Source organism: Physella acuta, unplaced genomic scaffold (assembly GCF_028476545.2).
Source record: "Physella acuta isolate Inbredline_101_S28 unplaced genomic scaffold, ASM2847654v3 ptg000013l, whole genome shotgun sequence".
NCBI classification, from domain to species: domain Eukaryota; kingdom Metazoa; phylum Mollusca; class Gastropoda; family Physidae; genus Physella; species Physella acuta.
In genome coordinates this window covers 859484-877019 of record NW_026731533.1, presented here as the reverse complement: position 1 = coordinate 877019, position 17536 = coordinate 859484, and the positions used below count along the sequence as shown (strand labels likewise).

Below are 17536 nucleotides of genomic sequence, written 5' to 3'. Positions count from 1 at the left end.
TTTGTACCGTCTTACTCCATTAATTCCCATAACCGTGCCAAAACTACTGACGAGAGTTCATCGGGTGGGTGGGGCAGTTGCCTCATCTGGTTGGTCGTTTGTTTAACATCTGGTCACATGACATGGGTGAGTGATTTTAACCTGGTACCAGCTGCTATAGGCACACCATACCCCCACCCACGTCATCCATTGAGTGGCATAACACACCCACAACCTGACACGGAGACTTAATTGATGTTGTTATACCCCCCCCCCCCCACACGTCACGTCACCAGTTGCTATGGACACACAATGAACACACACACTACCACACGTCACCCGATAAACATAATCCTCACCCCCCCCCCACCCAATTCATAAACACCACACATTAGCGGGCCAACGCTGTACACAACGTGTAACTTTCAGTTTTGTCAACCTCATTTTAACGGCCACACATTTCTAGGAAACAGATTTGTAAAGTCGAGCGTCACCCCCTCCCCCCCCCCCCCCCCCCACCACTCTGCCCCTCTGATCTGGCGTCGAACCAAGACTTGAACAGAATTAATTAACTTAAATTGACCGTGTCGGCTGGGTACGATTACGTCATCCATTGACATGTCAGTGCTAACTACGGGTTAGGCAGTGACAACGTCAGTGTACCTGATGGCAGTCAACGTCAACTGGCATTACGTCACACAGAAATGTCCTCGTTTTTAGACACATTGAGAACATTCAACAGACAATCTGACTCGAGTTGTTATTAAAAAATGTTTCAATTGTGTTTTTTTTTAAAGTGGGTACGTATGACGATTATAGAATAACGGCTTCCGTATAGAAAAGGCGGACAGATCAATAATTAGAAGTATTAACAAAACGGGTTGTTACATAAAAAAAAACGAACAAAGAAAAATGACAAAACTAAAAATAACAAAAGGACAAAATAGTTAAACAATAGGGTTGTCAATGCTGATTTGGTCAGCTTTAAAATTGAACTAAAACACGTAATGTTAATTGAAGGGCACATCCAGGTTTTTATTAGGTCTGAGAATGAACAAAAAAGGTTACGATACGTCAGCCTTATAAATATGTTGGATAAGCTTAAGCTATAAATGAGAGTGACCAGCTTTAGCTTCCATCACTAGGGTGAGGAACATGTCATGCTAGACGGAAGGCATTTACTTATCTTGGTAAACAAAGGGGGGGGGCAGAATCATATGAATGGCAAGGCAGAGAAGAGCTGTCTTCATCAACATAAAGACAACAGGGACCTCTAGTCTAGAGAGTTCCACACGAAAGCCACCAGTCACGTAACTCCAATGTGGGATCAGGATGGTACAGGACAGAGGACTGTGGACAGGATGGTACAGGACAGAAGACTGTGGAAAGGATGGTACAGGACAGAAGACTGTGGACAGGATGGTACAGGACAGAGGACTGTGGAAAGGATGGTATAGGACAGAGGACTGTGGACAGGGTGGTACAGGACAAAGGACTGTGGACAGGATGGTACAGGACAGAGGAAAGGATGGTACAGGACAGAAGACTGTGGACAGGATGGTACAGGACAGAGGAAAGGATGGTACAGGACAGAAGACTGTGGACAGGATGGTACAGGACAGAGGACTGTGGAAAGGATGGTACAGGACAGAAGACTGTGGACAGGATGGTACAGGACAGAGGACTGTGGACAGGATGGTACAGGACAGAAGACTGTGGAAAGGATGGTACAGGACAGAAGACTGTGGACAGGATGGTACAGGACAGAGGACTGTGGACAGGATGGTACAGGACAGAGGACTGTGGACAGGATGGTACAGGACAGAAGACTGTGGAAAGGATGGTACAGGACAGAAGACTGTGGACAGGATGGTACAGGACAGAGGACTGTGGAAAGGATGGTACAGGACAGAAGACTGTGGAAAGGATGGTACAGGACAGAAGACTGTGGACAGGATGGTACAGGACAGAGGACTGTGGACAGGATGGTACAGGACAGAGGACTGTGGACAGGATGGTACAGGACAGAGGACTGTGGACATGATGGTACAGGACAGAGGACTGTGGACATGATGGTACAGGACAGAGGACTGTGGACAGGATGGTACAGGACAGAGGACTGTGGACAGGATGGTACAGGACAGAGGACAGGATGGTACAGGACAGAGGACTGTGGACAGGATGGTACAGGACAGAGGACAGGATGGTACAGGACAGAAGACTGTGGACAGGATGGTACAGGACAGAGGACTGTGGACAGGATGGTACAGGACAGAGGACTGTGGACATGATGGTACAGGACAGAGGACTGTGGACATGATGGTACAGGACAGAGGACTGTGGACAGGATGGTACAGGACAGAGGACTGTGGACATGATGGTACAGGACAGAGGACTGCGGACAGGATGGTACAGGACAGAGGACTGTGGACAGGATGGTACAGGACGGAGGACAGGATGGTACAGGACAGAGGCCTGTGGACAGGATGGTACAGGACAGAGGACTGTGGACATGATGGTACAGGACAGAGGACTGTGGACATGATGGTACAGGACAGAGGAATGTGGACATGATGGTACAGGACAGAGGACTGTGGACAGGATGGTACAGGACAGAGGACTGTGGACAGGATGGTACAGGACAGAGGACTGTGGACAGGATGGTACAGGACAGAGGACAGGATGGTACAGGACAGAGGACTGTGGACAGGATGGTACAGGACAGAGGACAGGATGGTACAGGACAGAGGACAGGATGGTACAGGACTGTGGACAGGATGGTACAGGACAAAGGATTGTGGACAGGATGGTACAGGACAGAGGACAGGATGGTACATGACAGAGGACTGCGGACAGGATGGTACAGGACAAAGGATTGTGGACAGGATGGTACAGGACAGAGGACAGGATGGTACATGACAGAGGACTGTGGACAGGATGGTACAGGACAAAGGATTGTGGACAGGATGGTACAGGACAGAGGACAGGATGGTACAGGACAGAGGACTGTGGACAGGATGGTACAGGACAAAGGACTGTGGACAGGATGGTACAGGACAGGATGGTACAGGACTGTGGACAGGATGGTACAGGACGGAGGACAGGATGGTACAGGATGGTACAGGACTGTGGACAGGATGGTACAGGACGGAGGACAGGATGGTATAGGACAGAGGACTGTGGACAGGATGGTACAGGACAAAGGACTGTGGACAGGATGGTACAGGACAGAGGACTGTGGACAGGATAGTCATGTTCAAACAGTCATAATCGCCTTGTTCAATGCACGAATTACGTACAGATACCCATATTCGCAGTTTCCATCACAAGGCATGTACATGTTAGTTTACCCAAGTTGGTGCATTAGTACAGTAAGAGATCAATTAGGTGGATCTTAATGAGGTCTCGCGATGTGCCTAGGTAGTAAAACACTGTTGGCTCGGATCGTTAGCTTCTAGTTTATTTAGCAATAAAGATTCCATCTTACATAGACAAAGTTATCTCATCCTGCGAACACTACTTAGACCTTCTCATCTATCTATCTATCTATCTATCTATCTATCTATCTATCTATCTATCTATCTATCTATCTATCTATCTATCTATCTATCTATCTATCTATCTATCTATCTATCTATCTATCTATCTATCTATCTATCTATCTATCTATCTATCTATCTATCTATCTATCTATCTATCTATCTATCTATCTATCTATCTATCTATCTATCTATCTATCTATCTATCTATCTATCTATCTATCTATCTATCTATCTATCTATCTATCTATCTATCTATCTATCTATCTATCTATCTATCTATCTATCTATCTATCTATCTATCTATCTATCTATCTATCTATCTATCTATCTATCTATCTATCTATCTATCTATCTATCTATCTATCTATCTATCTATCTATCTATCTATCTATCTATCTATCTATCTATCTATCTATCTATCTATCTATCTATCTATCTATCTATCTATCTATCTATCTATCTATCTATCTATCTATCTATCTATCTATCTATATATATATATATATATATATATATATATATATGATAAGTTATACATTCATACACGCATAAATAAATAAACACATACATATATGCATTCATTATGGTAAAATTAGAGATAGCGGTACAACGCAGTAAAATAAGTCCATTAAGAACTAGGTGTAAATATAATGCATGCCCTAACAAACCTTAATACGTTCAAGTGATAGCTACGGGCTGTTACATAATAGATTACCTCTAATCCCCCCCCCCCCCTCCACTAACAGGGCTGTCAGCAGAAACCAAGGTCAAGCTAGTCTAATCGATAAATCTATCTCGACCGAACGAACATAGCGTGTAACACACGGCAGAGAATAAGTGGACGTACCTTTTGAAACATGAAATCCCTGTGATTAGTCATTCCGGTGAAGTCCCCTTTATGATGACCCAGGGTGTGGGTGTGCGGGTGTGTGTGTGTGTGTGAGGGAGAAAAAAAAATCAATGGCACCACGCCTAAGGGAGGGCCGCTCAAGGGGACGGCAGTCACCCAGATTGTGAACGACACCACCATTGGCTGATCCCCAGACCACGTGGTGCGGGGCTTGACGTCACTCGTCTTTCACAGCCTCGGGGGGGGGGGGGGGGGTGGCAAGACGGCGGACGACCGTGACATTTGTTCCCGTTTTGCTGAGTTTGACAGTTTGTCTCACTGCTGTCGTTACCCTGCTGGCTTCCAATTATACCCCCCCCCCCCTTCGAGGATGCTACCTTACCAATTACTGACAATCAAATGAGCAGAAGATGTATGGCAAAAAAAAAAAATTCGATGCTAAAATAAGTTACATTACGGAGATATCTTAAAGCAAAATTTGTTCATGTTATTTTATGGTGGAAGATCAATAGCAGTGACGTCATAAGTAATATCGGGGAGGTAAACAACATGGCATGTTTTTATTTTATGCTGGTAACTACAGTATCAACATTTATCCTGTGGTGTATCAACATTCATCATATGGTGTATCAACATTCATCCCGTAGTGTAGTGTATCAACATTCATCAACATTCATCCTGTGGTGTATCAACATTCATCATGTAATGGCAGTCGATACACATAGCCCTAACATGTTAACATCACCCTAACCCCAAGATGTTAACATCACCCTAACCCCAAGATGTTAACATCACCTTAACCCCAAGATGTTAACATCACCCTAACCCCAAGATGTTAACATCACCCTAACCCCAAGATGTTAACATCACCTTAACACCAAGATGTTAACATCACCCTAACCCCAAGATGTTAACATCACCCTAACCCCAAGATGTTAACATCACCTTAACACCAAGATGTTAACATCACCCTAACCCCAAGATGTTAACATCACCCTAACCCCAAGATGTTAACATCACCTTAACACCAAGATGTTAACATCACCTTAACACCAAGATGTTAACATCACCTTAACACCAAGATGTTAACATATCCTTCACCACGAAGTAAACATCACCGCAGCCCCAAACGACCACAACAAGCGATGACGCAATGTTAACCAACGCCCCTACTAACACGGAGTCAACAGCACATCATGACTGGTGTGTACACCACGCCGTGACGTGTTTACACCACACCGTGACTGGTGTGTACACCACACCACGACTGGTGTGTACACCACACCACGACTGGTGTGTACACCACACCACGACGGGTATGTACACGACACCGTGACTGGTGTGTACACCACACCATGACTGGTATGTACACCATACCGTGACTGGTGTGTACACCACACCGTGACTGGTGTGTACGCCATGACTGGTGTGTACACCACACCGTGACTGGTGTGTACACAACACCGTGACTGGTGTGTACACAACACCGTGACTGGTGTGTACGCCATGACTGGTATGTACACCACACCGTGACTGGTGTGTACACCACACCGTGACTGGTGTGTACACCACACCGTGACTGGTGTGTACGCCATGACTGGTGTGTACACCACACCGTGACTGGTGTGTACACCATGACTGGTGTGTACACCACACCGTGACTGGTGTGTACACCACACCGTGACTGGTGTGTACACCACACCGTGACTGGTATGTACACCACACCGTGACTGGTGTGTACACAACACCGTGACTGGTGTGTACACAACACCGTGACTGGTGTGTACGCCATGACTGGTATGTACACCACACCGTGACTGGTGTGTACACCACACCGTGACTGGTGTGTACACCACACCGTGACTGGTGTGTACGCCATGACTGGTGTGTACACCACACCGTGACTGGTGTGTACACCATGACTGGTGTGTACACCACACCGTGACTGGTGTGTACACCACACCGTGACTGGTATGTACACCACACCGTGACTGGTGTGTACACCACACCGTGACTGGTGTGTACACCACACCGTGACTGGTGTGTACACCATGACTGGTGTGTACACCACCCGTGACTGGTGTGTACACCACCCGTGACTGGTGTGTACACCACACCGTGACTGGTGTGTACACCACACCATGACCAGTGTGTACACCACACCGTGACTGGTGTGTACACCACACCATGACCAGTGTGTACACCACACCGTGACTGGTGTGTACACCACACCATGACCAGTGTGTACAGCCAGCAGCCAAAAGCTTTTAACCCGCCCATCAGCAGACGATCAGCTCCCACCTGCACCACCAGCAGAAGTGAACTATTTACCTCATGTCATTTCACGGCTAAAATTGGAAACTTGTTCTGTTACTTATTAAAACGTCAAATCGACGTAAATCGAAAGTCAGTTTAAAACAAAAATATAGTATCGTTCCCCCAACCATAACAACAACATGGGAAGGAAAAATATCTGTACGATACTTTATGCCCATCGGGGTTCTTTGTTTAGTAGTTTGTGGTAAGCCACCCTCAATAATGTTGGATTCTAAACAGTACAGTATCGATACAATTCAAAACCCGAGTATAGACATATGTAGCGACATTACGGTATCGAAAAAAATCGAACCATCTAAACTATGTTTCGACAGGTGTCGATACCCTGGTCGTGATTACTTAAAGACACATTTAAACACGAGTACTTTCGTACATAAATTGCAACAGTGCAGTGTCGATACATTTAAAAAACCTTAGCATATCAATTACAGGAATAACCTTTACCTGCTGTTGGATAGAGAAAAAACGTCGAGGACAAGAAAACAGGAAGCGAGACAGACAGGTAGACATGGTAGCAACAAGACCACAAGACAGGCAGACATGGTAGTAACAAACTGCTACCACAAGATAGGTAGACATGGTAGTAACAAGCAGACACAAGACAGGCAGACACAAGACAGGTAGACACAATACAGGTAGACACAAGACAGGTAGACACAAGACAGGTAGACACAAGACAGGTAGACACAAGACAGGTAGACACAAGACAGGTAGACACAAGACAGGTAGACACAAGACAGGTAGACACAAGACAGGTAGACACAAGACAGGTAGACACAAGACAGGTAGACACAAGACAGGTAGACACAAGACAGGTAGACACAAGACAGGTAGACACAAGACAGGTAGACACAAGACAGGTAGACACAAGACAGGTAGACACAAGACAGGTAGACACAAGACAGGTAGGCCCTATACACCACAAGACAGGTAGACACGGCAGTAACAAGCAGCTATGTATCACAGCTAACTACTATTACCTCATCAAGACCGACAGAACCTACTAGAAGAATCTGATGACTTCAGCAGGTTTTGTCTTTGTTACATTTTGTTTTACTTATATGACGTTCAATCACTCCACACAAATCGATTTATCTTCCTGATCAATCACTCCACACAAATCGATTTATCTTCCTGATCAATCACTCCATACAAATAGATCTCTCCTTAATGACTCCACAAAAAATCTATCTCTTTTCAATCACTCCACACAAATCGATCACTCTTCAATCACTACACACAAATCGATCTCTCTTCAATCACTCCACACTAATCGATCACTCTTCAATCACCCCACACAAATCGATCACTCTTCAATCACTCCACACAAATCGATCTCTCTTACATTCCTCCACACGCACCAATCTCTCAGACAACTTTATCAGACTCCAACCCCTGCCCACGCAGGTATTTAAGGTGCCATTCATCACCCCACCGACTCCCCATTCAGATACCTTGAGCTCGCGACCTGCTCAGAAGATGATGCAATTTACAACTCCAGTCATGCACTCATTTACGCAGGGAGGAGAAAAATCTGGAAAAATTTTCCGCTGGCCCAGGTGCCTGAAGGGAGTGTTTGGCAGGGAACTAAGACGAAATTACCCCACGGTTATATAACCTTCAGTATAGTTTTAGAAAAAAACTTGCGGGCGGTGTAGTCGCAGAAAAAAAATGGTGAGAGAAATATGAAGGAAGGTTCTAGAAGGTAAATCTGCGCCTGATCGTGAACTATTTGTTCGATTTAGTCGCAGAAAAAAATGGTGAGAGAGAAATGCAGGAAGGATCTGGAAGGTAGATCTGCGCCTGATCGGTAACTATCTGTTGAACAAGTCGAACAACAAGGGGTGTTTACCTGCCACATGAGGGGTGGGGTGGGGGGATACACCCCGGGGTAGGGGAAACTCAAGTGCAGAAATCAATAACCACAATCTAACAAAACATTAACATAGAGCCCCTTTAATCAAAGGCCTAAGAGTTACACTGGGTTGTCGAACCATACCCCTCGAGTTGGCTCGAATTCAGCGACACTAATTAGCAGCCGCTGGAGTTAATTAGCAATTTGCTACCCTCGGTAAGGCGTGCTCGTTAATCCACAACAACTTCCTGAAAGCCCTTGAGCCAGAGTAAAGCCAGACATTGAGGGGGATGAACCCAACAAGTACCCATCTGGTGAGATTATGTTCCTTAGCACCAAACGTACAAGTCTGCACATAGGCATCTAACTCTTAAGACTATGTCGTTTTTTTACAAGTTAACCTTTGTAACTTAACTACACGAAACAGAGGTTAAACAACGACAACAGCTCTGCGAAAACCATTATATGAAACAGTGAGGCTAATGCAAAAAAAAAAAAACATGAGTTTCATCAATATACGGGTGTTCTAAATATGGCTGGTAAGTAGGTCACCAACCAGTTCTACGGCTCAATAAAACCTGCATGAGCCATAGAACTGGTTGGTGACCTACTTACCAGCCCTATTCTATGAAAACGTTTAGGCTAAACGTGTCGAAACTTTGGGGTTGAAATAAGCAAACTATGTCAGAATACAAAAAAAAAAACTACGGGGTTAAACCATCATTAAACCTTGTGGTTAAACCACCAAACCTTGTTAAACCACAAAACCCAGTGGCTAAACCACAACGAAACCCAGTGGTTTAAACCACAAACCTTTGGACACAGATACCAAATTGGCCATCAGACTGCGGCGTCCTGACACCACAAACCGCAGCTTCCTATTTCTAACTCAATTATTCACGGCTGGAGAGATTAGAGCTTTACATTTCAAAACCAACTGGCCAATAAATCAACACACAGGAGCTCAGCGCACTGTTTGGTGGCGTGTATCTAATACAACAAGTCAGGGGAGTAGCTACATCCAGTACCTGCCTGGGGTGGTCTTTAAAGTGCCTACTATCCAATCCAACCTATCCAGTTCATTCAATCCAATCCAACCTATCCAATCTATCCAATCCAACCTATCCAATCCAACCTATCCTATCCAACCTATCCTATCCAACCTATCCAGTTCATTCAATCCAATCCAACCTATCCAATCTATCCAATCCAACCTATCCAATCCAACCTATCCTATCCAACCTATCCTATCCAACCTATCCAGTTCATTCAATCCAATCCAATCTATCCAATCCAACCTATCCAATCCAACCTATCCAATCCAACCTATCCAATCCAACCTATCCAACCCAACCTATCCAACCCAACCTATCCAATGCACCCAATCCCATCCCATCATCCACCCATGTATCTGTGCAATGGTCTCAACTTTAATGCAGCTCATAATTCGCTGTTTCATTTTATCCTACAACTTGTAATGCCTACTAAGTTTCAGGCATCTTTTTCTTCAGGAAGGGGTGGGGGGGGGGCATCAACTAAATAGAATTTATATAGAAAATGTGTACTTTTAACAGGTTTCGCCCCCCTCTCCAGAGAAAAATGTCTGAAAGAAACACTGTGCTTGAGGCGGCTGCCATCCCCCTCCCTTTGCCATGCCACAAGACCCCCCCCCACACACACACACACAAATGATAAGCAGACAGCAAGATTCTAGACGTCCTTGGCGAGAAATAAACATACGGTGATATAGAGAACGGACCATGAGACCACCTCCAAGAACCTGCGTAATTTTTTTTACCAAACAGTAAAATCCGGGATGATTTTTTTTAAAGGTAACTCCAGTCATAAAAATAAAAACGTTAATTCTTTTACACGTAATTTAGGCATGGTGATCTAATTCACGTGTGTGGTTTCTTTCTTCATTAACATGTATTCAATTAGCCTACTGCATTCAATTAGCCTACGTGATTTCAAAAGAACACTGAACAGATTACCTCTGTTCCTTGGCCAAGAAAAAAAATCACACTGACGCAATGGGCCTGTCCCCATGGGACTTGGCTGATGAAACACTCGTGGCTGGTTGGCAAGATCGGTTTTAACTGGTGCAGAAATCTCTGGCTGCAGCCAGCCATGGCTTGAGTCCCTAGAGACGTGTATATATCGAGCCAGATGACATGTAGCCACTTCCGGAGCACAGCCATATGTCATATAAAGACATAAAGTGTACAGCCAGATGTCATAGAAAAACATATAAAGTGTACTGCCAGATGTCATATAAAGCCATAGAAAGTGTACTGCCAGATGTCATATAAAACATAAAGTGTACAGTCAGATGTCATATAAAGCCATAGAAAGTGTACATCCAGAAGTCAAATAAAAACATGTAAAGTGTACAGTCAGATGTCATATAAGTTAACGCCCCCCCCTCCCAGACACACACATTGTTTCTTCGGGCAGGTGTCTACACCATACATCAACTAGCCGATACTGGGGACTTATCCATCAATGGTGAAACACTCTAGGCAGCAACTACCTACTGTAGTGATACATACAAGGCAGCAATTAGTTCATAGTGGTGAACTAGCCTACAGTAATTAGCTAATAGTAGTGACACAATCTAGCCAACAACTAGCCAGTGGTGACCTAGCAACTAGCCAGTGGTGACCTAGCGACTAGCCAGTGGTGACCTAGCAACTAGCCAGTGGTGACCTAGCAACTAGCCAGTGGTGACCTAGCAATTAGCCAGTGGTGACCTTGCAACTAGCCAGTGGTGACTTAGCAACTAGCCAGTGGTGACCTAGCAACTAGCCAGTGGTGAACTAGCAACTAGCCAGTGGTGACCTAGTAACTAGCCAGTGGTGAACTAGCAACTAGCCAGTGGTGACCTAGTCTAGCCAGTAGTGACCTAGCAACTAGCCAGTGGTGACCTAGTCTAGACAGTGGTGACCTAGCAACTAGCCAGTGGTGACCTAGTCTAGCCAGTAGTGACCTAGCAACTAGCCAGTGGTGACCTAGCAATTAGCCAGTGGTGACCTAGCACCTACACACAGTGTACAGCCCACACCTCCAGTCCACACCTGTACAAAGTCAAACACAAACTCTCCAAAGTTTTAACACGCCCTGAGCCAGCTCAGCTATTTCTAGAGCCGGTCGATGCCAGGGTTGTCATTGACAACGCTACGTCATCGTGTACACGCAGGAAAGTACACCAACACACGACTACAACAAATGACAGTAAACAACGGTGTGAGTAATCGGAGGGTGTGGCCCGTGTTGGGTATTGATGAGGTCGTGGTCGATATTGGGATAAGGAGGGGATCTGGGACACTGCTGGGATAATGAACATTGAGGTGATGATGGGGTATGTGGTCTAAGTGGGATGATGGGGGTATATATATTTAACAATACGATATGATGGGGTGTGATGGTCAATAATGAGATATGATGGTGAATGTTGATCAATAATGATATAATGATGAGGTATGTGGTTGAGAAAATGAAGTACATATTCAGCATATAGATAGACGGGGTAGATAGCTCAGCTAAAAGATGTTGCTACAATAAGTTTTGGGAGATATAAAACCAGGCCAAAACTGTGACGGAGTTGGTGCATCAACCTGCAAGTTCAGGTGTTCTAAAGACGTAGATTGACACCATCAAACTAAAGTTAGGCCGTGCTAAAGGTGTTCTAAAGACGTAGATTGACACCATCAACCTTGCAAGTTCAGACCGTGCTGAAGACGTAGATTGACACCATCAACCCTACAAGTTCAGACCGTGCTAAAGACGTAGATTGACACCATCAACCCTACAAGTTCAGACCGTGCTAAAGACGTAGATTGGCACCATCAACCCTACAAGTTCAGACCGTGCTAAAGACGTAGATTGGCACCATCAACCCTGCAAGTTCAGACCGTGCTGAAGACGTAGATTGGCACCAGATGTACCACGAACTCCGTGGACTTGGTTACACTTCTGTGATTGCGCCAACCAATGAGATCAAACGTGCTAATGTTCACTGATGTTTACATACGTCAGTCTGTGATTTCATCAGCCCTTTCCATCACTGAAAACTTAGTACACATGGAAAACGCATCACTCGTTTTACATTGCAATAAAAAATAAAGAATACTGCCTCAAAACAATGTATGCAGAGTGAAGTAGTATAAAAAGAACTTTAATAAAAATAACTAAAAATTAGTTATAAAATACGTTTAAATATTATTCAATACACAGAATTTATTTGGAACGAAACTGCAGTATTTAATTTAAAACTGTTATCATTCTGATATGACCACACAGGAATAATGATTTAATTTTTTGCATTAATTTTAGTACCAACATTAAGAAATTTCTATACAAGCAATATTTTCATTTTGTTGTGCAAATATGCTTCGTTGATTTTTTGCATACTGGGATATGTGTGCATGCCATTGTTTTTGCCTGCATATTTTATTAATTTCGATAAAGTGCTCCGGCGTTTGTTTACAATCAGCCCATATGAGTCAACTGTCAGACATATTTTAATATCATCGACCTTGACCCACGGGGCTAACTGCTCAGCATTCCTGCACGTTCGAGGTGAAAGCAAAAGACAAAGCACCCCCTCCCTCCCCCGGTACCTCCCAATCAATGATCTCTCAGGAATGTTTTCCCATGTGGTACCTGAAGGAATCAGGTCGAAGTAGGGGTGTGAGCAGCGTAACAGATAGGCCGGTACATACGGGTGTTTTCATATAAGGCGGCCAAAGTCATGTAATACATAGAGGTGCTTTCATATAAGGCAGCCCAGGACAATATCATTTAATACACAGGTGTTTTCTTATAAGGCTGCCCAGGCCAATGTCATGCAATACACCAAATTAATATGCTATGTGCGCAATTTCAGCTAGAAAGCATCAGAATGCTGCAGATATAAACAGTAGAGTACCAGATACCATCTGCTATCTATGTTCATGTAAGGGTCGAGTGCAAGAGCGCTCGAATGCTAACCCGAGAATATTAAGTTCGATACCCCGATTGGAGTCCATACTGTTGCGACCCTTAACACATGATTTCACAAAACTTTGATGAATACCTACCTGGAATTTAATGTAGTAAAGGCGGCTGGACACTGTGCTGACTACCCAGTCATTTTAAATACTGATGTCACAGAAACAAATGGTCACTAACGTAAGATCTCAAAGTGAACTTTATTCACCAATGTAATACACATGGGTGAATACAAATTATGTAATACCTGAGGTATCCCTAGTTTATGTCTCGGTTTTCGTCGGTGTAATAAACGAGCAACGCGACCTTTCCTAAAATAGCGTCAACAAAGGACGGCTCACGTGAGCAGGAGATCACGTGATGTCCTGCTCACGTTTGTACACTTTGTAAGCGACGGCCGTGCGTGCAGTAAAACAATCCCTGCTTTCTCGTGTTTTCATGTGCTTTAATTGATGACAGGTGCTAAAGGTACAGTTAACTTAAATGTCATAATTGATAACATATATTAACAGTACAGTTAACCTAAATGTCATTAATTGATGACAGGAGCTAACAGTACAGTTAGCCCCAAACAGTGTTTCTTTCAGACTTTTTTCTTCAGGGGGTGCGACACTGGTAAAAGTATACATTTCTATATAAATTCTATTTTCGTTGGGGGGGGGGGGGGAGGGAGGTAGCCGTTTTTCCGTTTTTCGGGGAGGGAAAGGAGGCTCTGAAGAGATGCACCAAATGAAATTACTGCGAGTTATAACATGTTGAAATTGTTGATCTACTCAAGGGGTCTCCAAACTACGGCCCGCGGGCCGGATGCGGCCCGCGATGTCCTCTCATCCGGCCCGCGGAGATCTTTTTGTCCACGGAAAAAACGTTTGTTGGTTATGGCTGAGGAACTTTGACCAGAAAAATAAAGAAGAAACTGGCCCCCGAACTGAAATTTGATAGTTAATGCGGCCCTCGGACTGAAAAGTTTGGAGACCCCTGATCTACTCCATCATTTTTGTGTTGCTGGTAAACAAGTGTTGAGTGTACACGGACAGAACTAATCGTGTAATCAAAGAAAAGTCCCTAAATCAATTATCATCGAGGGATTACTCTTCCCTCCTGTCTGTCTTATCACGTTACCGTAACTAAACACATTCATCAAACACATAAACGCCATGCTAAATCTTTAATTATCCTTTAAGACATTTAATTTTTGTACTAATTATTTAGTATTAGTGAATACTTTTTGTTTTTATCAAATGTGTTTAATTTGTGTATTTTGGTCCAGGGTAAATCAATCAATGGAGGGCCTATTGGATTTTTAAAAAATTTCCTGGCATTTCGTTGATTTATACCGATCATTTTTTTTAATGGATTATCGACGAAAACCGAGGTATCACTGAACAAACACATGTGGCTAGGCTACTTCACACCCTTTACGTTGTTTCATTCTGTCAGATGCTCTACTAAAGTATCACACACAGCTTTTCGAGGTATGACGGAACACCAAAATGTAACAAGTACCACTACTCATACCAATCTACTTATCTACCCCTGTTAGCAGACACGCCCCCTCACGCATCAAGCTGGCGCCATGTTAGATGACGTCTAAACTGAGGAGGAAATTGTTAGCAGACTTGTTCAACAAAGCCGCACGACCCCTGTATACACCACAAGTTGCCCCCCCCCACACACACACACACATACCTGGAGTATGTTGCCGGGAGAATTACCACGTCATGCTAGTACATTGATACCTGACAACTTGGTGTCCTGTAGACAATTTGTGGCTCAATGTAACTAGGGCAGGTGCCAAGACATTACTACTGCAGGAGTCGAGATGGTACTGCTGTAGGAGTCGAGATGGTACTATTGTAGGAGTCGAGATTGTACTGCTCTAGGAGTCGAGATGGTACTATTGTAGGAGTCGAGATGGTACTATTGTAGGAGTCGAGATGGTACTATTGTAGGAGTCGAGATGGTACTATTGTAGGAGTCGAGATGGTACTATTGTAGGAGTCGAGATTGTACTGATGTAGGACTCGAGATGGTAGTGATGTAGGAGTGGAGATGATACTGCTGTAGTAGTGGAGATGGTACTGATGTAGGACTCGAGATGGTAGTGATGTAGGAGTGGATATTGTACAATTGTAGGAGTCAGATGGTACTGCTGTAGGAGTCAGATGATACTATTGTAGGAGTCGAGATGGTACTATTGTAGGAGTCGAGATGGTACTATTGTAGGAGTCGAGATGGTACTATTGTAGGAGTCGAGATGGTACTATTGTAGGAGTCGAGATGGTACTATTGTAGGAGTCGAGATGGTACTATTGTAGGAGTCAGATGGTACTATTGTAGGAGTCGATATGGTACTATTGTAGGAGTCAGATGATGCTATAGTAGGAGTCAGATGATGCTATTGTAGGAGTCAGATGGTACTATTGTAGGAGTCGAGATGATACAACAGCCTGACCCGGCGTACGGTATAACTAACAGCTAAGAAGACATGACAAAGCCAAGAGAAGGTTTTTTAAATGTTGCATACAGTGCTGCTTTACCTTCAAACTCTGTGACTAGAACTTGATACGGGCCGCACACCCCGTGGGTGTCCGCCATTAGAACCCAACCAGAACTCACGACCCCCTTCAATAAGGCCGGTCTGACACGTGCATAAGGGATCTATTTTTAAACTATTTATAAACTAAAGCCTGTGAGCCCGCCTAGCGACAGGGCTATTCATAGATTGTGGCATGCCGTCTAACAGCCTCAAATAACAGACAGACATGCGCAACAGCATCAAATACACACAGACATGCGCAACAGCATCAAATACAGACAGACATGCGCATTGAGATACACACGTTTTTTTTTAATACGGCGAGGATTGTGTTTTTAATAGGAAAAACAGGATAATAAATCGATGGTTTTTTTTTCTTCAATTACCCTTTCTCCTATGGATTCGGTGATTCTTGTTTAACTACTTTAACCTTTAAATAACTGCTCGAATAAAATTTTAAAAAGATGTAATTTTATAAACAATAGACAAATGTAGAATTAATTCGCCAACGCTAAACACAGAGTGAGTTAATTTTCTTTATCCTCCCTCATCTGCTCCGATAATCCGGATTGAACCTGCTTCAAGGCATAATCCGACGGATGCGTGGAGAAAGGCTTAATCAAGGGGGAGATTAATCGATTTCAAAATCATTACAAGATCAATCGCGACGTGAAAGGATGATCGAAGCAGGGCTGAAAGCTTCTCATTTACATGAGACAAGTAGATTGGGGCAGCTAACTGCATTGTGCATTCAATTGTTAATTTAAATGAATGATGTGGGGGAGGGGGGTGGAGGGGGGCTATCAGACTGGGGTACAATACAAATCGTTGTTCGAATGTCTTTAAAATGTGTATGGTGTTTCAGCTTTCTCTGCAAGGTGTTTCAGAGTTCTCTGTAACTGTAAGGTGTTTCAGCTTTCTCTGTAACTGTAGGGTGTTTCAGCTTTGTAAGGTGTTTCTGCTTTCTCGGTAATGTGTTTCAGCTTTCTCTGTTAGGTGTTTCAACTTTCTCTGTAAAGTGTTTCAACTTTCTCTGTAAGGTGTTTCAGCTTTCTCTGTTATGTGTTTCAGCTTTCTCTGTAAGGTGTTTCAGCTTTCTCTATAAGGTGTTTCAGCTTTCTCTATAAGGTGTTTCAGCTTTCTCTGTTATGTGTTTCAGCTTTCTCTGCAAGGTGTTTCAGCTTTCTCTGCAAGGTGTTTCAGCTTTCTGTGTAAGGTGAGCCAGGCTGTAAGTTGTGCCATGTTCCTCTACCACCTATACCAAGTATCACATTAAAGTGTTCCACCAAGGGTGTGGCTAGATGCCGTGACGAGCCATCTAATTGTAAGCCGATTATCTTACCGAGATGGCTGAGCTCGATAAACTCCCAGCAGCGTTCCACTCCCGGCACGGACAAAGAAAACTGCGGCAATCGAAACTTGTTACGTTTAACAACATCCAA

General features: G+C 43.9%; 1 protein-coding gene across 2 annotated transcripts in view; it reads right to left on the bottom strand.

Annotated features, from left to right (window-relative positions):
* Positions 1-17536, bottom strand: part of LOC131935993 (influenza virus NS1A-binding protein homolog B) — a 57221-nt gene that overhangs the window by 26192 nt on the left and 13493 nt on the right. Inside the window, exon 1 of one of the 2 annotated variants that reach the window (XM_059292795.1) lies at positions 4369-4468. The exons of the other annotated variant lie outside the window; for it this stretch is intronic. The gene's annotated coding sequence lies outside the window, so the exon portion shown is untranslated. Of the gene's footprint in view, positions 1-4368; positions 4469-17536 lie in introns of those variants that run through there. 2 annotated transcript variants of the gene reach the window in all.